General features: G+C 42.9%; 1 protein-coding gene across 3 annotated transcripts in view; it reads right to left on the bottom strand.

The window, feature by feature from the left end:
- The window catches only part of EDEM3 (ER degradation enhancing alpha-mannosidase like protein 3), a 1,015,437-nt gene that overhangs the window by 39,793 nt on the left and 951,478 nt on the right, over positions 1 to 24,166 (bottom strand). The gene's annotated exons all lie outside the window — the stretch shown is intronic.

Below are 24,166 nucleotides of genomic sequence, written 5' to 3' on the forward strand. Positions count from 1 at the left end.
TCAATGCTCGAAGTCTAAATCTCAAGATGCACTTGCTTGAAGCACTCCTCAAAATGGAGAACACCGACATTTGTGCTGTAATGGAGTCCTGGTTTAAAGCAGCAGAAAGCACCCCTGCACTACCAGGCTATAACTCATTCTACACCTTTCGGCCCCAGAATATGTACCAAAGTTCCAAAGGCAGTGGTGCCTCCATATTCATAAGGGATATGCACACCTCCAGACTAGTACCCCAGCATAACGCATCTGAGATACTGCCAGTACAAGTAACACTGGGGTAAGACGGAGATTCAGGTTGTAGCCTGCTATAGGTCCCCAACCATGTCCCAAGACTCTCACTCCATGTTCTTAAGTGCCCTGGAAACTATTAGGGTCCAACCCAACACTCTCATACTAGGTGACTTCAACTACCCCTCCATCAACTGGGAAAACTACTCATGCACCAATACAATGGCCCAACACTTCCTGGAATTCATCAATTCCAATGCCCTGGACCAGCTCACTCTTACCCTCACTACAGGAACCAACATCCTTGACCTGGTTATTACTAACATGGGCAACCAATGCTCTACACCAACAGTCAATGCCTCCCTGGTTAGATCCAACCACAAACTAATCACCATGGAAATCCACATCTCAGCCACATCCCCCGCAAAGGTAACCACCATGAAAAAACATTCCAAATCTGACTTTGTGCTCCTAAAAACAGAGGTGGCTAACTTCACGGCACCCATGTCAATGGAAAATAGATGCACAACTGCCGAATCATACACCAGTGCACTGTACGAACACGTACATAAATGCATGGAACTAGCCATACCCAACAGAACCAAGACGCTCTCACAAAAAAAGGAAGCTAATCTGGTGGTCCCCTGCCATTAATAAACTCTACAACAGAAAGAAGAATCTGCTGGAGAAAAAGGTCCCAAAACTGGAAAAATGCTTCCTTATTAAATAAACGAAAAGTGGAAACTTTAAACGGACAAATAAACGAAAAGGCTGTTCCTAGAAATTAATATTGTGGGGGCTGCACCCCCACATACCCCGCTAATTATATATACCAACTCCGAGATCGCACTACAGTGAAGAAAGGCCAAAATTTCCAGCCTTCACTGTACCACAATCTTACAATAGTGATATCAAGCAATGGCTTTTTAGTTTATTTGGCCGTTCGACATTTCCACTTTTTGTTTATTTACTAGGGACCCAGAAAAACTCCCTTATTAGCCTCAACAAAAAGTTGAGATCCCTCATCAAAACCTCTAAAGCCAGCTATGAAGGCAGAATTGTGGCAGACACTAAAAACAACCACAAAGCCTTCTATAGTTATATCAAGAATCTCCATGGCAATACCCAGGTTTGCTCTGCAATACTGCACAATGGTACCTCCTATACTGAGCCAACATATATTGCAAACATACTGGCTGACAGATTCAGTGCCAACTTTAACCCCCCCCCCCCCAAAGGACCAATCGCAATACTGGAGGAATGCCGGGCACCCAGCATTACTGCAGCACAGGTTAAAGCTGCATTGTCCAAGGCCAAGAATACAGCCTCCATGGGACCCGACAATATTCCTGGATGTGTTCTACATGAACTACAAAGTGAACTGGCACCACATCTGTGTGCCCTGTTCAATCACAGCCTCACCTCAGGCTTTGTCCCTACCGAATGGCACACTGCTACAGCCATCCCTCTCCATAAAGGGGAAGCAACTACAGACCCTGGGAATTATCACCCCATTAGCCTGATGAGTCCGATATGTAAGGCTATGGAGTGCATCATCGTGGACCTAATTAACAAGGATATAGGGAATCTGTAAACTCTACATCGCATGCAGTTTGGTTCTGTGAAAGGTAGATCATGCCTGCTCAACCTGGATGACTTCTTCTTTGAGTCAATCACCAGAGCTGTGGATGAAGGCAAGGTGGTTCATACAGCCTACCTTGATCTAGTCAAGGCCTTTGATACCATTCCCCACTCAGGAATTATTGATAAACTCACCAAACTAGGCATCAACCCTTATATCACTAAGTGGGTTGCAAATTGGCTCACAGATAGAACCCACAGTGTGAAAGCAGCAGACTCCAGACTGCCGACCAGTCACGAGCGAGTCCCACAAGGATCGGTCCTGGGTCCTCTCCTCTTTGGCATCTACTTCTCAGAAGTCTAGGCCAACACGGACGGACTCTGGCTGACCAAATCCGCAGACGGCTGCAAGCTGTGAGCCATTTTTAACTCCCCAAATGATGTACACATCTTACAGAAAGGCCTCACTGAGACCAATGACTGGTGTCGAAACCATGGCCTTAAGCTTAATGCCAAAAAATGTGTCATCATTCCCTTTGGGAAAAACTCAGTTCCCACTAATTACCACATCGATGGGAGTCCACTGAACACTGAAGGCATTATAAGAGATCTGAGTACACAGGTTAACAGCAACCTCTCCGAGCACCACACTGCCATTGTGGTCAGAAAGTCCTTCTATGTGGCACACCTCATTACCAAGGGTTTTGCATCCAGGAAGAAAGAGGTCATTGTCTTCCTCTACTCTTCCCTCATTAGGCCAATCATAGAATATAATGTCCCATTTGGCATGTACCTCACTAGACATATGCAACAGCTGGAAAGGCCACAAAAGTACCTCACGAAGAGGATCCTATGCCTTAAACGCATGCCCTACATGGACAGACTCAAAAAACTCCAGCTATTCTCTGTCTCACATTGTCTACTAAGAGGCGATCTCTGCTTGACTTACAAGTCTGACCCAGCTCTGTTAGAAATGCTACATTTAAAGAAATCCCAATCCCTCACACCACACGCTCCAGAGACCTCAACCTCATTACCAAAATCAACAGAACGAGCTGGAATGATGGGTTCATAACCCAGAGACTGCCCATGCTCTGGAACAGACTTCTCACACATGTCAGGCAGAGCACCTCACTGGCCCTATTCGAGACATCTTGATGAGTGGATGGGATATAGAAAGTTCACCCCAGGGATCACTCCAGTGGCTCTACTTGATAGAGGCGCTGGGAACTAACGCCGGGCGGCACGATGCCAGAGCACTTCTATGGGCTGGGCTTGTAAAGGCTCCAGGACCATTAGCCTGGTACACACCTATGAACCTATGAGAGTGTTGAAAATGAAGAAGAGATTGAAAGTGATAAGTCACATGTTTGTGAATGGCTATGAAAAGAAATTCAATAGGTGCTAGGTACAGGTGAAGAAAGGATGATTGAAAAATACATCAGCAAAGATTAAAAAGAAGGATAAGAAGTAGCTTTAGGTGCGTTTCAGATAAAGAAAATAGTGAACAATCTAATTCTGAGGATCAAGAAAAAGTTCTACATAAATTCAAAAAAAATATTCAGCCGGGGAAAAACTGAAAAATAAGAAAATTAAAATGTATGTTCCCTTCGACTTAAAAGGAAAGAAAAGTAAAGATGTTCGAGGGCGTTCAGTAAATGTGAATAATATTGTTATACTAGAAAGGTGTGCTAAAGGTAATGTAGATATTATTCTTAAAGTGGATGCAAGATTCCAGACAAGTAAAGAAAGACTGCAAGCAGAAATAAATTACAGGTGGAAAAATACTATGGGATTTAGGAAGTGAATGTTGTTCTGGAGTAGCTGTATTGTGCAGAAAAACAGTAAAATATTGGATGTTGTAAGGATACGAAGATTAACTGTTGTTGATGTGAAGTGGAGAGAATATGTGTTTATAGATTTATAGCATTATATGCATATACAAACTGGCAAGGAAAAAGAGAATCTGTTACACTGAACATTAGATTACACAGCAGTTAACAAGAAAATTACTACTGCAGGGAATTTGAGATTTACGGGGAAACTATAAAAAGAAAGGGAAAGCTGTTACAAATACAAGAAGTGAAGTTAGCTGTGTGCAATAAAAGTCAATGGACTCTCACAAGAGGGTAGATCAGATCTGAAACTGATTATTTTGGTGAAGCAGATCGTAACACACTAAAGAGATGTTTTTCGGATCATTTACTTACCAGTATGGATAGAGATGATGGAAGAAAGGGAGTACATTAAAATAGGAAAGGCAATAAAAGGAATACATGAGAAATCATGGGATGAAAGAGTGTGTTAAGCATTACAGTCACAGACCGATCATATAACCATGAAGGGCTTTTATAAAAGTTGGTCTGAATGGTGGACTGAATTTAAAAAGAAGTATAAAATGTTTTTTTTACTATGGCAGGATGATGCAAGAAATGGAGAAAATGAAGTAGGAAAAATGTATAGAAATGTACTGGAGAATTTATATAGAAATGTACTGGAGAATTTATACAGAAATGTACTGGAGAATTTATACAGAAATGTACTGGAGAATTTAAAGATGAATACAACAGAATATTAAGACATGCAAAAGGTAATAAAAGAAATCAAGAAAAAATAAGACTTCACTGTTTACACAGAGATATCATTTATAAGGGAGAAGGGAGGATGTATCTGCATATTTGGGTACAATTTTAAAGGAAGACATTAGTATAATGAGGGGAAATTAAACATACAAAAGGTGAGGTAAAAAGAACATGAGCAAATTATGAGTACTGTAATACAGCATCTAGAAAATATGTACAAGATTAAAAAGAAAGTGAGAAAGTAAAAGATCAAAAAAGAGTTAAGGAAGAATTTGAAAAATATTGCTATTAGTAAATTGGATTAAGTACTTAAGAAAATAAATGCTGATTCAGTATCAGGCCTAGATGGTATAGGGTATTAAATAAAGACCCTAACGGTCTGCCAAGGAGAGTGTTTTGCAAATGTTTTGCGTGAAAGTTTGAAAGAAGGGCTTGTTTTTAACAGTTATGTACTGGGATATTAAAATGTATATGAAAGAAAGATGAAAAGAATAAAATAAAAAAATTGGAGAGATATCACATAATACAGATTATACAACTATAAGAATAATACGGAGAACACTGGAAGGAAGGATAAAGACATTATGGAAGAAAGTATATTTGGTATAAAAGGGAGAGGATTCCAGGAATTATTACTGGTGGTTCAAGAAATTGTGGATGATATTATATGTAAAAGGGAAGACGTGAAACTTATGGTAGGTAATATTACTAAGGCATTTGATAGAGTAGGACATGATGCTTTGTAGGATGTTACAGAAAAGTATGGAACAGGTAATACAATTAGGAGACTGTATATGTCAGCATATCAGAATAACAGAGTGAGTGTTAATGAATGGGTGGCTGAATAAAGACGTATCTATGAATTGTGGTATAAGACAAGAATGTCCCATGAATGGGATATTGTTTGCATTGGTAATGAATGTGATAATGAGTGAAGTAGCTTATAAAATGAAAGATGCTAGATATGCAATGCCAGAAATGTGGTGATTCCAGTAGGTTTGCCATATGCAGATGATACAATTGTGGTTGCCAAGAATAAAATATGGATGAGGGAAGTGTTGGTTTGAATGGATGTTTAATGGAAATGGGAATGCTATTGAATACAGACAAAAGTAGGAACTTGAGTGATGTGAAAATTGGATGGGTATATTTTTCAATGAATGAACTATCTTTGTTAGTGATAACATTTGGGAAAATAAAGTAGTTATGAGGCAATGGGAGGGTTTGATAAAAGAAATGAAAGAAGTCAGTCTTATGTGGAGGACTTGTGCATTTAGCTTTCAAGATAACAGTTTATCTGGTTAACTTTGTTTTAGTAGGAAAAAAGGCATATATGTCAAATGTTTACATGATCCCAGAAAAATATGAAAATGAAATTGTGCAGTTAGCGCTTTCTTTCATATGCGATTCAAAATTAAACCCAGTGAAAAAATGTGTGCTGTATATCAGTAAAGATGAAGAGGATGGAGGGTTATTAAATATAGTAAGTAGTTTATTCTGCTTCTTTAAACTTGTACAGAGTATTAAAGTAGGTAAATGAAGAGAATGAGAAATTAATAGTGAAAATGTTTAAACATAAGGACATAAAATTGGAGGAGATGACGAGAGTAAGAAAGATTTAAATAGTTTATAAACGAAGGAATTAAAAATTATCAAGAAAAATACTAACATGGAAAATGAAAAAATGATAACATAGAGAAGAACAGAAGGCTGTGGTATAATAATGTGATAAAATAACATTATTATTTAAATCCATAGGAGAATTTACCAGAAGTGATAAAAAAAAACATTAAAATGAGGAAAAAGTGGTGTACTAATACTGTAGAGTGTCAGGATTTCCTATGGAGACTGATAAAAAAATAAATTACCAGAAAAAGGAAGTATGCCATGTAAAAAGAAAGATGAAAGTATGTGTTTATTTTGTGGGGGAGAACAGACAATAAAGCAAAAAATTAGATTATGGTTGTGGAAGGAGGAGTGGGGGGTCAATTACTGAAGAATAATAATGATGATGGTATATAGGAATGAGTAGATATGTACCTGCAACTATGTATATTTTGTAAATATGTAAATAATGCATTGTTTATGTTCTGCTAATTAAAGGACCCCTACTATTTTTGATAGTTGCCATGGGTTCTTTTACGTTCACCTGAGCTACCACCAACTCCTGCAGATGGGACCTTAGTTTAATGTCATCTCTGAAGGACAACAAACTCTGGAGTGCACTAGAAATGTTCACTGAGCAGTGAAAGACCTAGGATGGGATACCTCCCTCCCCGAAGCCCCTTGAAACAACGAAGAAATGAGACAAGCATCCCTCTCATCTGTCCAAAGGAAGAGCAGGCTCTGCTTCCCCAGGGAGAAGCACAGACTTGGTCCGCCCTGTGAAATGCAGCTGTTAAGCTGTAGGTCTAAGGTGGGGATAATCTAACTGATCCAAGGCATGACAAGAACACATGTGAAATGCAGGTGTTAAGCTGCAGGTCTAAGGATGGGGAGAATCTAACTGATCCAAGGCATGACCATGCGACATGTAAAATGCAGATGTAAGCTGCAGGTCTAAGGATGGGGCGAATCTAATAGATCCAAGGCATGACAAGACCACCATATTTAAGAACCAAAAAGAACATAGTCCTACAAAGTCTGTGCTGGTAGTGCTTTTATTCAATAGAAACATAAATGTTTTAATTTCATTTTTGTTTCAAGAACTTCTTCATATCTGAAGAATTAAAAACAAACGTTATGTACTTTGCATAACACTGGATCCTTACTGCCCCTCTCCATCCACCTTGACTAATGTGTTATTTGCCCCTCATGGTTTAGCTGTGCCAGCAACTTCTCTGCTTCCAAGTTCCTGCAGCACTAGTGCTCCTCTGCTCCTACAATACTTCAGATCGAGTCTCCCCTCCGTAGAAACAAGTACACCAAGAAGGACTGAAGAAAGGCTTCAGGATAAGGTCTACCAAGTTTACCCAGGGATGACAGTAATAACTTGGATGGGGGATGCTGAGAGGGTTGGCAAGGCAGATGAAGAGGAAATATAATGATCCAGCATTAAGCACACGACTTTTGTATCATATATTGTCCCCTCCCACCTAGCTTGACTGATGGGGTAGCATTCCCAGGTGCTTTGCATCCTGGGTACCATCTTCACTGGCTCTTGACATTATATCTGGCTTGTAGTGTTTGACAAAAGGTATGCATTGCTGCAATGTAGCAGCAGCAGCACAAATTTCATCTATGGAAGTGTTCTTTAAAAAGGCCATCAAAGTGTTAACTGATCTTACAGAATCTAACTTTGGTGTGGAGTCAAGATGTCTGTAACTGTTAGAGTATGCATAGGAGATGCAACTGCACAGCCATCTAGAAATAATTACTTTGGAACTTTAGTCGTGAGCTGTTTCCAGGCCATCACAGTGCAAAAGGAATGTAACAGGAACAAATAACCGACAAAGTGGTACCATGATAAAATACACGTTTACTGCTTAAAGATACAGTTTAGCATTCAAAACTTTCCACATATGCTTTTGCCCATATACACTCATAAGGGACATCATCAGAACTTAATTTACACTCTCCTATAGGTGCTTTTATACCCTATGACACATGTTATAATCAATCCAATTGTATTAAAAGCTATTTAAAAATGCTTAGCAATAGCCTAATTATAAAATATGTTTAATGAAATGAAAGCTATTGTTAAAAGCAATTACCAATCACTATGAAACTCCACTTTAAATGTATATATAAAGTGGAAAATAACAAAACGTTCATACAGCTAAAGTCCAAACCAGAAAACCACATGCATCTTTCAGAAAAAATACATTATAAAAATTACAAAGTTTATACTTCCAATAAACAAATTAAAAATAAAACTATTGAATTCAAATTTAAAACAATAAACTTCATGTAAATAAATATTTACTTTTAAATACTATATTACAATCTGCAAATACTGTTATAGTTTAGCAGCTCTTAACTTTAAAATAAGTGTGGTGGTAACATTCTTGCTGATGCCAGATAATGGTTGCATTAAGACAACTGCCAGTATAACTCCTTGTATTCTATACTGGTCTCCCATGCAAAACCTCTCACCATCCCTTTTCACAATCTCTAAAATACTAAAAAATTCTGCAAAATAGTTACAGACTAATGACTATTTATAAACAGCATTGTTTAAATTAGCATTCTTAAATGTCATAGCAATGCTCAAACTCTCTTCTTCAATGTCCTTTCTGGCTTTCCAACAGAGAAGGCAGCACAGCCAGTACATATTGCAATATAAACTAAACCAAAGGAGTTACAATTACCATAGTCTAAAATTAATGTAAGCTTATTCCCAATCCTTATAGCTGTGACATCCAAAAACATTTACATTGGGAACAGCTTCCACATTTAACTCTACCTCTCTTAGCAGTCTTACTGGAGGGTTTGTTTCTTTCAAATGTTCTAATATTCTGAGAAATGCACATTTCTCCACCAGTAATATGTAAACATCCTCATTATCTTTAAAACTATTTTAAATTCTAGTAATGATATTCCTAATGTCAACCCCATATCTTAAGACCATCACTCGCTCAAATCTAATTGTCCACTATTAACTTTCATATATGAGACATAATTTTTAGTTCATGTTATATTTGGGGGCAATCCCACTCCTAAAAGTGGTTTATATTTGTCCCCCCAACCCTTAGTGACCTAATCACTAATATTTACTATAAATGAAAGGGGATGCCCTTCTTCAAAAACATATTAGAAAATTTATTTTTTTCTTCCTCAAATCTAGATTTATTAGACACTGTCATAGCAAGCCTCACAAACTGGCCCTTGATCAATATTTTCTTGTACTGAAACGGATGTTAACTATTAAAATGCAAATATGCATTTGAAAAGGTGGGTTTATGGCATTAATTAGACTCAAAATTAGAAGTTATGTACCTACCATAACGTTCCATGTTAGTTGTCTTCTCTTGCCTTCTTTCTTGCTGGATGGGCTCGGAGCCGATCCTCGGCTCCGACTCAGCACTTGCTTAGCTTGAGAACTCCTTTTACCAGCTCAAGGCAACCCTATATCCCATGATGCAAGGCGAGACTACCTCAGATCTCGTTTGGTAGCTAAATAACCCTGCCAATAATACTAATCCCAAAGGAATAGCAAAAAACTAGCCTAGAAGAACTAGGCAAAAGGTTCATAAGATAGACTCTCTAAAGAACTAAGGAGAGTGAATCTGCAAGAGAGAAATTCTTCAAGATCTGTCCAGGCCAGGGGGAAGGAGGGAGGGACGCAAGAAAGAAGGCGAGAGAAGACAACTAACATGGAACGTTATGGTAGGTACATAACTTCTAAATGTTAAGTTGTCAATCTCGCCTTCATTCTTGCTGGATGGGACCGCGTCCCTAGCACCTGTATCCTGGGTGGCTCAATGGAACAGACTCTTGAGTACTGTGGAACCAAAACTGGCTCTGTCCCTGGAGCCAAATCTAATTTGTAATGAGAGACAAATGTATGAGGAGTGGCCCAAGTAGCTGCTGCACAAATGGTATCAATGGGTAGCCTATCCTGAAAGGCTGTAGAAGTGGATAGGCTCCTGGTTGAGTGTGCCTTCGGTTTTGAGGGTAGTTGCTTGCCTCTGAGCGAATACACATAAGAAAAGGCGGAAGACAACCATCTGGATAAGGTCACTTTTGATACTGGGAGACCTTTCCTGTTTTCTGCATAGGAGACAAATAATTGATCTGATTTCCTGAATTGTTTCGTTCTATGCAAATAATATCTAAGCTGACGATGGACATCCAAAAAATGAAGTTTTTGTTCAGCTCTGTCAGAATAATTTGGGAAAAAAACTGGTAGATCGATGGATTGATTAATATTAGTTTGAGAAACAACTTTGGGCAGAAAAGATGGATTTGTTCTCAAGGATACCCTGCCCTTGTGAAAAACCAAGTAAGGGGAACGGATGCAGAGAGCTTGAATTTCGGATACCCTCCTTGCTGAAGTGACAGCCAGTAAGAATATTGTTTTCCAGGTCAGTAACTTTAAGGAGCATGAAGCAGACGGTTCGAAGGGGGGTAAAATCAAGGATGCTAACATCAAATTCAGATCCCATTGTGGAGGAGGATGTTTTATTGGAGGCTTTAGGAGAAAAACTCCTCTCAGAAAAGCTTTGCATAGTCTATGCGACATAATGTTATGATCTTGCAAGCCAACATGATATTTGGAAATCGCCGCCAGTTGAACTTTAACTGTTGATTAAGAAGATCCTGACTGAAAGACTTCAGCCAAAAAATCTAAAACAGAATGCACAGGTGCAGTAAAAGGATCAATGTGCCTGGAGTTCGCCCATAGGGAAAAACGTCGCCACTTGCTAGCATAAACCGTTCTGGTGGACGACTTCAAGGAAGCTATTAAGATATCTCTGACAGGATCAGAGATCATAGGAAGCCTGGCTAGGGAAGGAAGTGGAGCAACCAAGCAGTGAGGTTGAGAGAACGAATGGCCCGGTGCTGTTGACCCGATTGGTGGATCAGAAGATCCGGAACTGGGTCCAGATGCCAAGGCTGCACCAGGAGGTGACGATGTAGGGTCGGAAACCAAGTTTGTCGAGGCCAGTAAGGGGCAATGAGAATCAACTTGGCTCTCAAAATGGTAGCTTTCTGAATGACCTGTGGAATTAAGGGGAAAGGAGGAAAGGCGTACAGAAGTCCCCGGGGCCAATCCTGGGTTAGAGAGTCTCTCAGGGGTTGGCCTGGTAGGGGAAAGAGGGTGAATAAGTCCGGGCATTTGTTGTTTTGGGGTGTAGCAAAAAGGTCGCAACAAGGGGTGCCCCACTTCAGAAATATCTCGTCCACTACCAACTGATTGAGAGACCACTCGTGAGGCATGAGAATGGCTCTGCTCAGTCTGTCCGCTAAGAGGTTGGACCTGCCGGGGATGTGCGTTGCTATCAGAAACCGATGAGAGGAGATTGCCCATTGCCAAAGTCTGAGAGCTTCTCGACACAAAGGATAGGACCTGGTCCCGCCCTGCTTGTTGATGTACCAGACCACAGACATGTTGTCCGTTTGAACTGCAATAGTCCCCGCGGGAAGAAAGTCGTTGAGGGCTTGCAACGTTAAAAGCACCGCTCTCATCTCCAGGACATTTATGTGCAGATGGTATTCTATGGGTTGCCAAGTCCCGTGGACCATCCTGCCCTGATAGTGCCCCCCCCACCCGATCAGAGAGGCATCCGTAGTGACTGTGGCAACCGGAGGAGGGGGAACAAATGGTCGGCCCTGATGAAGTAGAGGGGAAGATATCCACCAGGTTAGATGAGTCCTGCACGATTGTGTAACCAAGATTTCGTGCCTCATGGGAAGGTTCTGGAACAACCACTGAGTGAATAACATCCACTGCAGAAGACGCATGTGGAAGCGAGCCAATGGTAGAAGTACAATGGCCGCAGCCATAAGACCTAGAACCTTCAGAACCAATCTGGCTTTGACTTTGTTGCTCCGCAATAAGATCTGAACGTATTTTTGGATGTCCAGAATTCTCTGATCTGTTAGTCTGGCTAACATACTGACGGTGTTTAATTCTGCGCCTATAAAGGTGATAGATTGGCAAGGCAGCAGAGAAGATTTTTCGAAATTCACCGATATTCCCAACTTTTTGCAAAGCTGTAGAGTGTAGTTTCTGCTCTGAAGAAGCTGATGCTTGGTGGTGGTGGAGAGGAGCCAGTCGTCTAAATAAGGAAACACCTGGAATCCTTGACGTCTCAGATGAGCTGTAACCACTGCCATGCATTTGGTAAACACTCTGGGGGCTGAAGTGAGGCCAAAGGGCAGGGCTCTGAATTGATAATGACTGGTCCCTAGCCGAAAGCGGAGAAACCTCCTGGAGCGTCTGTGTATCTTTATGTGATAGTACGTGTCCTGAAGGTCTATCGAGCACATCCAGTTGTCCTTGCCCAGAAAGGGCAGAATGGACTGAAGCGTGACCATCCGGAATCTTGCCTTCTTGACAAATCTGTTTAGATTGCTCAGGTCTAAAATAGGTCTCCAATCTCCCGTCCTTTTGGGGACCAAAAAGAATGTTGAGTAGACGCCGGATCCTACTTGGTCTGCTGGAACAGTCTGGACAGCTCTTTTTTCTAGGTGCTTTGAAACCTCCTGTTTTGCCAAATCCCTTTGACCGGGTGAGATGTCTGGAAGGGATTGATGAGGTACGGGATACCTTTCGAAGGGGATTTTGTAACCCTCGGATATGATCGACTGTACCCACATGTCTTGAGAGAGGGAACGCCAGGCTACTGGGTACAGCGATATCCTTCCCCCGACTGCCTCCAAGGGTGGACAGTCGGGCAACACCTCAGGGATGCTGAAAGGGCTTATCAGGAAGAGGCTCCCTGTTGCCCTGATTCTGGGGACCCCCCTGCCTCTAGGGCGGCATCTATTATTGTTACCCCCTCTGCCTCTGGGGGTAAACTGACCACGTGTGTCCGGCGCTGCTCCTTGGGCTTTACGGAACCACATCTTTCCTCCCTTCTGACCCTTGGGATAGGGTCTAGAAGGGGTGGAAAAATGGACTCCTATGGCAGAAAGAGTTTTGCCGTCTTGTTCACACCTGGTCAAGGTTTCCTTCACCTGAGGTCTAAACAAAGCCGAACTGTCAAAGGGGGTATTGGTGAAGGACGCTTTAAAGGGGTCCACAAAATTACAAAGCCGCATCCAGGCCTGACGTCTAAGAGCCACTCCTGTGCCTGCGGCTCTGCTCGCTCCATCGGCTGCATAGGATATGAGCTGCATGGAGGAGTTGGTTAAAGAATTTAGGATTGCTAGCTGTGAGGCAATATTGTCCTGAGGCCCAGCAGCTGAAGGATCCTGAACCACTTCACCTAGTTCCTTGAGAATATCTCTTTGAAGTCTGGTGAAATGACAAAGGTAGTTCAGCGAACGCATAGCAAAGGTCGCTGAAGAAAACATCCGCTTGCCATACCTATCCATGGTCCTAGAATCTTTATTAGGAGGATGGACAGGCACGGAAGGATCCGCAAGTTCCTTCTTGGTGGCCGCCGCCACCACCATAGCATCCACAGAGACGCCCTTAGAAAGAAACTGCTTGTCTGAAGGGGCCGTAATAAATTTGGATGGCCTCCTGGGGACAGGTTCCACAGAATCCGGGGCTGCCCACGCCTTCCGAGCCACTACTTGCATGAGAGGGTCGAAAGGCGGAGACACCCAGGAGGTGGAGGGTCGGGATCCAAAAGCCTCCAGGTATACTGACTCATCCTCGGAGGGGTCAATGGAAGGCCAGTTCCCCCTCTGTTTGAGGAGTTCAAGGATGTCTGAAAAGGAGACATCCTCAGAAGGGGACCGAGGGGAACCCTCCGACTCATCTAAGTCGGTATCAGATGTTGTAGACTCAGGGGAGTCTGTGTGTTTCCTCTTACACGTCCTCTTCCGCGGGGGTTCCCCTGCAGGATCAGGAGAAACCTCGGAAGAGGAAGTTATTCCCAATGGGGAAACCTGGGGCGATGGATCCCTGGGCCTGAGAGCAAGAGGCTGGCAAGAGACATCAACAGGCACCGAAGAGGGAGGAGCTAAAGGGATGGACCGATGACCTGGCTCAGAGGCCAGGACACTCCTCATCACCTCAAAGGCTCCCCCTCCCAGGGAGACCAGAATACTCCCGTTCCGAAGAAACAGGAATTCCCGGCTCCACTGAGACAGAAGGCTCCGAGGCCGATGTCGGTGCCGAGCTTACCAAAGCCGAAGCCCCGAGAGGGAGAGCGGGGTCGGACAAGGGTCCGATGCCACTAGCCCCCTCGGAGCCGACAAGGGAAACTCGACGACCGGATCCCTCCAAGGAAGGTCTCATGGAGGAGATCGGAGCCGAAGACGACGGAGCCGAAAGGGTATGTATCGGCTCCGGCGCCGACACGGTCGCTGTCCCGAGAAGCTCCGGCTCCGAACTCTGGAGGAGAGTCGGAGGAGGAAGTTCAAGGGGAAGAGCAATAGCCGAAGTCTGCTGAGACGGGCTATGGAGCATTTAGGCTAGTGCCTGTGACTTCAACAGCCTGCTTACCACCCTCTCTAAATCGTGGTCAGACAGCCTGGAAGATCTCGAAGATCGGCTCCGATGACTCCATTCCGACAAAAGAGGAGACCTCGGAGCTGAGTGAATTGACTCCAAAGAAGGGGACCGAGATCTCTTCTTGGACGAAGCCATCGGAGCCGACGTCCTCTGGGGTCCAGATGGAGCCGAAGACTTTTCGGCTCCGATACTGGATAACACGTCGGCACCAGCTGGAGCCGACAAGGCAACTGTATGAGTGTTGGAGGCGGTAGGAACCGACACTACCACATCAGAGGAAGAAGGATCGGCTCCAGCCGGAGCCGATCTCGTCTCTGAAGGAGTCGGAGCCACCGGGGAAGGCTTAACTACTGTAGCCTGAACCTTAGGTGGCTTTGAAGGTTTACCCGACCCAGTCTTAGTGGGTGAACCTTCTGGCTTTAATAAGCCACGGAGGATTAACTTGTTCCTCCTCTCCTGCAGGACTCTCTGGCTAAAAGAATGACATATGGCACAGGAGTCCTGCAGGTGTAAAGGCCCCAGGCAGTAAACACAAGAAGTGTGACCGTCTGTCAGAGACATCTTCTGACAGCACGAGTCACACTTCTTGAAGCCTGAGACCTTTCCTTCCCTAGACATAGTCTAAGAAAAAAAAATACACACACACACTAAAACAATCACACTATTAATCCCAAAAACACACACACAGAAAGGGATTAAGAACAGGGAGGCCTAGGCCTAAATGAAAATACTTTTAACTTTACAATTTTAAATATTAAGGGGAAATAGGGTGGGCTGTAGAAAAAAACTACACACTATCTAATACTAAATAGAAAGGGAGAGTAAAACCCTAGACTAAACTGTTTGAAAATTCAAACTCACCTGAGCTGGCAAAAAAGAGACCTCTTCGCAAAGCGGCAAACGAGATCTGAGGTAGTCTCGCCTTGCATCATGGGATATAGGGTTGCCTCGAGCTGGTAAAAGGAGTTCTCAAGCTAAGCAAGTGCCGAGTCGGAGCCGAGGATCTGCTCCGAACCCATCCAGCAAGAATGAAGGCGAGATTGACAACTTAACATCCAAATTCAGTTTTGTATAGAGTGGTGTCCAAGTAATTGATAAATTTATCATTAAAATGATGGGTACATTTAAAAAAGGGGTGATACTTTGTAAAAATGATAACAAAACTGCATATGAGTCTCCACAGGTCCATCCCAGATGAAAAAAATATCATCCAAATAACATAAGTAAACTTTACAGTAATTATAGTATGGTGACAGAAAGATATTTCCTTTCCCAACTCAAAAGTACCAGTCTGTCATAAATGGGGGCACAAGCCACACCAATAGCGACACCTTTTTTTCTTATATATCTCCACTTTAAAGTAAATACAATTATTAAATAGAATAATGTCCATAAAAGCCGTTAGTAATTGTACATCTTTGTTAGAAATGAAGGGGCGATCAAATAAGACGTAGTTACTGTTATTGGTAGAGTTTCTGTATGAGATCCAATTGGAGAGCTATCTAGAAATAGTTACAGTGGAAATTTGATTTCAAGTGTTGCTGTAGAGAAGGATACAAAAGGTTTGTCATCCTTACAGAATGATCTGGTCCTGTGAAGGCAGAAACACAGCTGCTTGTGAACATCCAGAGTATGCAAAATATATTCTCTTTTGTTAGTATGATTAGGAAGAATACTCAAAGGTTTATTAGTTTTGGGTAGATCCACGTGCATTTTTTGGAACAAAGGTGAGGTTAGGTCTTAGAGATACCCTGCCTCTGTGAAAGTGTTGGTATGGAGGTTTACCTGGTAAGAAGTTGGTTCTTGGACAGGTGACTGAGTAACGGTCTACAGAATTAGATCAGATCCCATGGTGGACTGAGGTCCTTGATCTGTGGTCCAAGGGTGATGTCCCTTTAAAAAAGGCTTTGCAAACCTTCTAAGAGATTAGAGTGAAAAGTTGAACCCTTGGTGAAATTCTGAAGTGGCTGCCAGTTGAAATTTTATAGTAGAGTAAACTTGAGCCAGAGTCAAGCAAGATGACCAAGAAATGTAAAATCTAAAGTACATGTGCTGAGAAAGGATCTGAGCCCCAGTGTCTTGTCCAAAGGGAAAACTTTTTCCATCTACCCCTATATACTTTCTAGTGTGGTGTTTCTAAGAGGCTGACAGAATTTCAGCCACTCTGTTAGAAAAGGTTGGCCATCATCGACACAGGAGAAGCCATGCAGTTAGTTTGAGGGAGGGTGATGTCTGGGTGAGACAGAAGAACCGGCCATGGATCTAACAACCAGGGAGGTCACTTTAAGGTGAGGCCAAAGTGCCTAGCACAGAGATGCTTTCTACAGAAACTTTGCCATGAGAGGAGAAATGGAAAGCAAAGCAGATCAAGTGGCCAAGGGTGGACCAGAGCTCCACTCGGTGTCTGCTCCAGTGGAAGGATGAGGGCAAAGCAGCTGCTAGATCTTGTATTGGTCATAGAGGTGAAAAGATCACAGCAAGGCTGGCCCCAGTAGCTGAGAATCTTGTGTACTACAGTGGAATTCAGAAAGCACTCGTGAGGCATCAAGATGCAGCAATTCTGCCTATCCGTTAGAAAGCTAGTCCAATCTGGAACAAACATTCCTACTAGAAAGTGCTGCAGAGAAACTGCCCACTGCCACGGTATTTGGGGGTCTTAGTATAAAGGGTGTGAGCAAGTTCTCCTTGTTTATAAACCACACTACCAAAGTGATGTCTGTGTGGATTGAACTTTCACCTTGAGGAAGGAAATCCTGTAAGGCCTGCAATGCTAGCAGGACAGCCCTCTTCTCCAAAACACATAAGTGAAGGTGCACCTCTGACTGAGCACGCCTATGGACTGTCCTTCCAGTGAAAAGCCTCCCCTTCACAGAAAGGAACTGTCTGTGGTGACTAGCTGATGAGAGGGCCAGGACAAAAGGCCAGCCTGCTTGAACTAGTTGCATCTGTATTCACCACAGCAGGTGATTTTTGCAGACTGAAGGAAGATGTACTGGGAAATTAAGAGGATGAGTGAACTGAGACTACTGTACACTGAGCGTCCACTAGAGAGATGGCTGCCACCATCATATCTAATGCTTCTAGTACTAGAAAAGCTGGAAAGGTCGTCTCTTGAAAAAGTTTTATAACATGTAGCATGAGGAATAGTACTCTTTTTGCACAGAGGCTTGCAATGTTTGAGAGTTTCCAGATGACATCCAATGAAATCTATGGACTGTGTTCTTTCCAGCTTTGATTTTTTCATAATTAATGAGATGCCCAAGGACTGACACAAGTGGAGCAAGCAATCTCTTGATAAGACAAAGGATTATCTTGCTGTTGCATCAAGAAGCCAATCATCTTGATATGGGGACACTCCAAGCCCTTTCAGCCTGAGGTGAGTTGTGACTACTGTTACGCATTTGGTGAACACCTAAGGGAGGGAGACCAAAGTGCGGGGATCAGAACTGATAATGATTGGCTTTCAGTCAAAAGTGTAAATGCTTTCTTGATGGTTTCACAATCTTAACATGGACATAAGCATTCTGAAGGTCCATGGAGCACAACCGATTTCCTTCCTGAAGGTATGGAACAATAGACTGTACAATTCAAAGCTTGGACTTCCTGACATTTAGGCTTGGGCCATTGAGATCAAGAATAGGCCTGAGTTCCTGTGCTTCTCTTGGAATTAAAAATACGTTGAATGGGCACCAGATCCTTTCTGGTCTGGTTGCACCTCTTGGATGGCACTTTTTCAAAATAATTGGATGATCTCCTGAGCCGCTGTTTTCTTTTGTTGGGAGTGGCACATCTGGGAGAGGTGGGGAAGTCTGTCCAGGAGAAGAAGTAAAAGGTATGATGTCACCTCTGAATATATTACTCTTTAGCCATTTGTCTTGTGTGATGGTAGATCAAACATCTAGGTGAAGACAGGGAGTCAGCCAATCCCTCAGGGGATTTGGGTAGGCTTCCCAGAGAAAAGGATTATAAAGCCGTGATTTTGCAAACCACCTCTGTATTTACGGTAATGTGCACAAAAGGACTCCCCACTCAGCCTTGTGGGTGCCCTGTCTGAAGAGGAATCAAAGGACAGATTTCTGGATTTCCTGAACTAGAGACTTTTTGCTATCATTCTGATTTCTTGAAAGAATGCTGAGGGCTCTCAAAGTGTACCCTGATGACAGTGTTGTGCCATTGTTTGCTCTTCAGCAATTTCTCTTTAACTTTGCAACCAAACAAGGATGATCCATCATAAGGGACACTGACAGAGGATGCTTTTAAAACGGTCTACAAAGTCACATAAGTGCATCCTGGCATGAAGGTGCACATCAATGCCAGTACTATCTGCTCTAGCTGATCTATCTACTGCACTGTGAAGCAGCCTCACAGACAGGCTTTTGAAAAACAACACGGTAGATTTTTGATATTCAAGTTATTTCCTAATGTCCGCTGTCAGAGGTCTCCTAAGGGAATCCAGTGACTGTTCTATGTCCCTCTGGAACCTTGTTATGTGACTTATATAGTCTAACACCTGAAGGAAAAAGGTTCCCAAGGAGTACACTCATTTCTCTAAATCATCCATCACCCTAGACTCATATTGGAGGCTGGATTGTTCAGCTTTCTTCAGACAATTCTTTCTTGGCTATGGCTGCAACAACAGAATCGATTAGAGGGCCCTTGCTGCAATATGGCCTGTCCTGGGGTGGTCACAAAATCTTCTACTGCATAGGCTTCCCACCACACCCTCCCCCTCACTACCAGGTCTGTGAGATGTCAGTAGGAAGGCCCAGCTAGGAGTTGCAGAAAGCACATCTAAGCACCTCAAACAACACTTCCTGATGGGAAAGGGAGGTCAGTGTGCCCATCTGATTCATTAATTCCAGGATCTCCTGAAAGTTAAAGTCTTCAGGAGGGTACTTGAGGGAAATCTTCCCCTTCATCAAGGTCTGCATCCAGGATTAGGGGAATTGATGTGTCTCATTTTACACGGATACTTTCTATGAACTTGGGGGAAGACTCTTCAAATGACCCAAAAGTGTCCCTAGAGCCTTGCTAAAGGCTAGGTTTGAGGAATTCAGTGCTGCTCCCTTGGGCCAATGACAGGAGCTCAAGGACTCAGACAGGCCAGTGTCTGAGGGTGGACTTAAAACAGCAGGAGTATTCCCGTCTCTACATCACTGGAGAGTTAATGATGCTCTTGAAGAACTAAGTTGGACCCTGAATGCATTGAGGACAGCCCAGGTGCAGCCATCTCTGACTCCATGGAGAAGAAGGTAGAAAGAGTAGACAGTGAAGCGTTCAGCTCCATGATCAGAACTGAAGTATCAAATGCTGAGGTGCCCGACTCCAAGAATGGAGTCAAAAAGGTTTTCACACAGGCCTTTACAGTTTGGTGCTGCGACAGAATCAGCTATGAGGAACTGGAGTCAAGTATGTTGGATGCAAAGTCTGCACCAATGGATGGGATCCGATCAGTGTTGATAAAGGGTGGTCCAGGATTGTCATCAGCTCAGCAACATCTGGAGACATGCTGGGGAAGGTACAGTTGAAACAGGAGTTGGCGGGCCAACCCAATCCACCAGAGAAACACAGGGAGATGGGACAATACCCATATCTATTTGAACCTTGACACAGCTCTAATCATTAATTCTCAGTTGGTATCTTCAACACTCTGGGTTAGAAGTAAGACAAGAAACTGAAAGAAGACTGGAACCCATGAACCTGTACAGCTCGCTCTCTGATGCCCTGCTACTGGTAGATGCTACCCTCTAAGGAGACCTGTCTAGGTTAAGAATAGGCTCGGTGCCTATAGCTGTCAACACTGAAGGTTTCAGAACAGTGGGTTATGAGCAGATCAGAATCTAAAGAACAAGAGTTAAAGTTTGTTTTGAAACTTTAGGAGCAGGAAAATGGGAGGTCCCTTTTGCATTTTGCTTGTCATCATCTGAGTCTCTCATTGTGGTAGGAAGAAGGCCCTTGAGGATTTTATTTTTATACTTCATTAAGGATCTTGGACCAAATGACTTACAAATATTACACAGGGATTACAAATGTTAGGGCCCCAGGTAAATGACACAAAAAACTGATGTGTGTGCATCCTGGGGTGGATTTTATTACCCACATTTCAAGCACTTGTGAAACCACTAAGCTTTCTCCATTAGAAACAGTTAAATACACAGCAGTACAAATTGTGAATAAATTATTAAGTAGGTGTGAAAACAAAACAACAGGGTAATAACACCTGCACTACTTGGTCAAAAATAGAACAACTATAATGGTCATAATACTATCAAGGTAGTACGTAGCCTGAGAGATACAGAGAGAGAGAAGGGGGGTAAAGAATATTTCTTTTAAGTTATCTTTTAGAAAACAGTCCAAAATCCTGATAAATATGTAGCAGTGTAGATAATAAAAAATAAAGAATATTGTTAAAAACGAAGTTGGATAACAATAAATGAACGCACCTGAAAAATCATATTAAGCGCTGTAGGATTATATCTTGTGGCAGCTGAGATCTGAGAAACTGTAGGAATGCAGTTTATTGTGGGTGTGGGGAATAGCTCAAACACTTCAGAAGCTCTGAAGCAGAGAAGTTGCAGGCTCAGATCAATCACAAGGGTGGATAACCCATACATTAATTTTAATGCACTTTGTACAACTTATAGTCAAAGCAAAGATGTTTAACTATTTTATTACTTAGCCATTAAGATATTAATACTCTTTACAGCAATGCTGCATTTTAAGGTTAATTTTTCTTCCTTTTTGTTTTGACTTGTGTTTAAAGACTGAGACTACATTATGTGACAGAATTCACTTTTCTCCTAGACAATGGGATCACATTCAATTAAGCAGAATGGGTGTGAGAGTACACCCTGCCATGCTAGGAGGTGCAGATGAGGATGAGGGGTGTACAAAAGCACCCCAGGAAAAAATGAATTAAGATTGAAAAAGCAAGTTTGAATTATCTGTATTCAACTCCAACTTAGTTACTGTAATTCTGAGTGTTGATCACTAATGCATCAAACTTATGTCGTGGAGAAAAAAAAAACAGTTAACAGCCCTCCTATGGTTCACAATTGCAGAGGGGAGCACCATCTCACCCACCATCTCCAAAGGTTTGGACTCCTCATGCAGCAAGTAAGGTGCAAAGTTCAACTGGTCTCTGGGATCTATGATTGTTCTAATAGGTGCAAAAGGGGCCAACTATAGGATGCATTGATGGGATGTCACTTCAGTCTTTATTTTTTTTTTTTTGGGGGGGGGGGATTACAGAGGATATCACATCTTTTAAGACAAGATCTGCATGAAGAATGACACCAAGATCCTCAAGTCAATATCCCTAAATAATGACTCTGTCTCATTTAGGGTGAAGGCAAAGAAATGTCAAGTCAGTATGTGAAAGACTTCCTAAGTCAGAAAATCTCTACAAATGAAAGGTTGTCTGAGGGTCTGTGAGAAGAGGTCTTGGTATTTCTCAAGGTCTCAGAAACAGCTACCTTGATCTCCTCTGAATCCTCTTCACATGGGATTCAACAGAGGAAGATAAAATATTCAAACTAGCTCTAACAATGGCCAGTCTGAGCTCACCTGAAAGTTTCAATACAGTGGCAGGAACATACTAGGATCAGGTAATGGATCCCCAGATGGAGTGAAGGTAGAAAGATGTACACAAGAGATAATGCTCGCCCACAAAAAGAAGACAGCCCCAAATTAATGGCAAACTGAATTTCTAAAGCTATGCTCTTGCATCTATTTGGCCATTCCCCACCAAATGTCAAAGATAAAAGGAAACAAAGAGTTGATCAAACTTACGTAACAAATTTGTTCTATGCAAATAAAAATGCAATTGTCTATAAACATCAAGCAAATGCAATTTATACTCTCCCTTATTTTGGAAGTTTGGAAAGAAAACAGGGAGATTGATAACCTGATTAATGTTAGATTCCGAAGCCACTTTTGGAAGGAAGGAATGAAGGATTAGTGCGTAAGGACACTTGTCTCTATGGAATACCATATAAGGGGGCTTAACAGATAAGGCCTGAAGCTCTAACACCCTTTTAGCTGAGGTAATGGCAATCAGAAAAGCTGTCCAAGACAGAAACTGCAAATCCATTGTAGTTGCAAGTTCAAAGGGGGAAGAAACCAAGGCTTGAAGGAATAGAGTAAGATCCCAAGGGGGCATTGGGTCCTTGACTGGAGGCCTAAGTAAAAAGGTACCTTTCAAAAAGGCTTTACAAAGCTTTGAAGAAGCTAGGGAAGCTGAATTATCTACTATATGAAAGTTAGAAATAGCTGCTAGATGAACCTTAACTGTAGAAAAGCTAGCACTGTGTTGAAAAATATATGCCAGAAACTCTCAGATGGCAGGAACAGGAGCACTGAAAGGGGCCAAGTCATGCTGATGCACCCAAATCGAAAAACATTCCCACTTACTAGAATAGCCCTTCCTAGTGGATGATTTATGAGCTGTTACCAAAATCTTCTTAAACGGACAAGACAGCCTGGGAGTCCTATCACTGGAACTGGAGCAGCCAAGCTGTGAGCTACGGACTGACTATATCTGGGTGTGGAATCCCTGAGGGGATGCAAGATCAGCTCTGGAATTGGATCTAACATCCAGGAAGGACACACTACATGAGACCACAGACAGGGAAACCATACTTGGTGAGGCCAGGAGGAGGCAATGAGGATGACTGAGCTCCCCAGCCGTCGAGCTTTCTGGATGAATTTCGGAATCAGAGGAAGTGGAGGATAAGCATACAAAAGACCAGAGGGCCAAGCATGAACCAGACCATCTCTGGGGGACTCCCCCGGTGAGGGGTTCACAGCGAAATACTCACTGCACTTCTCATTGGAAGGAGAGGTGAAGTGATCGCAGCAAGGCTGACCCCACTTTAGAAAGATCTGTTCCACTACTGAAGGATTCAGACACCACTCATAAGGCATCAGAACAGACCTGCTGAGGCTGTCCACAAGAATGTTGGACTTCCCCAGAATGTGTGTTGCCACCAGAAAATCGCTGGTGGAGATTGCCCACTCCCACAATCTCATGGCTTCACGACAAAGGGGACAAGACCTTGCTTCCCCTGTTTATTGATGCAGCAAACTACAGACATGTTTGTCTGTCTGGATGGCAATCTTCCACAAGGGAAGATGGGCATGAAGAGCTTGCAATGCCAATAGCACCGCCTTCATCTCCAGGACTGTCCTTCCCAAGCAGTGCCCCCCCCCACACACACACACACACACATGCGAGAAGGAAGACATACATGGTTATTCTGGTCATCAGGGTAGGAAGGATAAATGGATGACCCAGAAGAAGATCCAGGGAATAAAGCCACCAGAGAAGTGAATCCTTGCAGGCTTGAGACAAATGCAGGATGGGACAACGGGAGATTTAGTAAGGACCACTGGACCGCTAGTGTCCACTGCAGAACTCTCATGTGCAGCAGAGCCATGGGAATGAGGGTGATAGTGGCCGCCATGGACCCAAACGCCTGAAGAAAAGATTCTGCTGGGGGAGACTGGGCTTGAAGAATGCACAAAACATGATGCTTGAGGGATTGAAGTCTGTCCGGAGTTAGAAAATCTTTGGTCTGAATGGTGTCTAACCAAGTTAAATAAAATCCAGAACTTGAACCAGATCCAGCAGGGACATGCTGAGATTTATGGTGATGCCCAACTGGTGGGCGGTCTGGAGAAAGATATCCCCCGCTTGCCA

The sequence above is a fragment of the Protopterus annectens genome, chromosome 10.part0 (assembly GCF_019279795.1).
Source record: "Protopterus annectens isolate FY-2018-M chromosome 10.part0, PAN1.0, whole genome shotgun sequence".
In the NCBI taxonomy this organism is placed as follows: Eukaryota; Metazoa; Chordata; order Ceratodontiformes; family Protopteridae; genus Protopterus; species Protopterus annectens.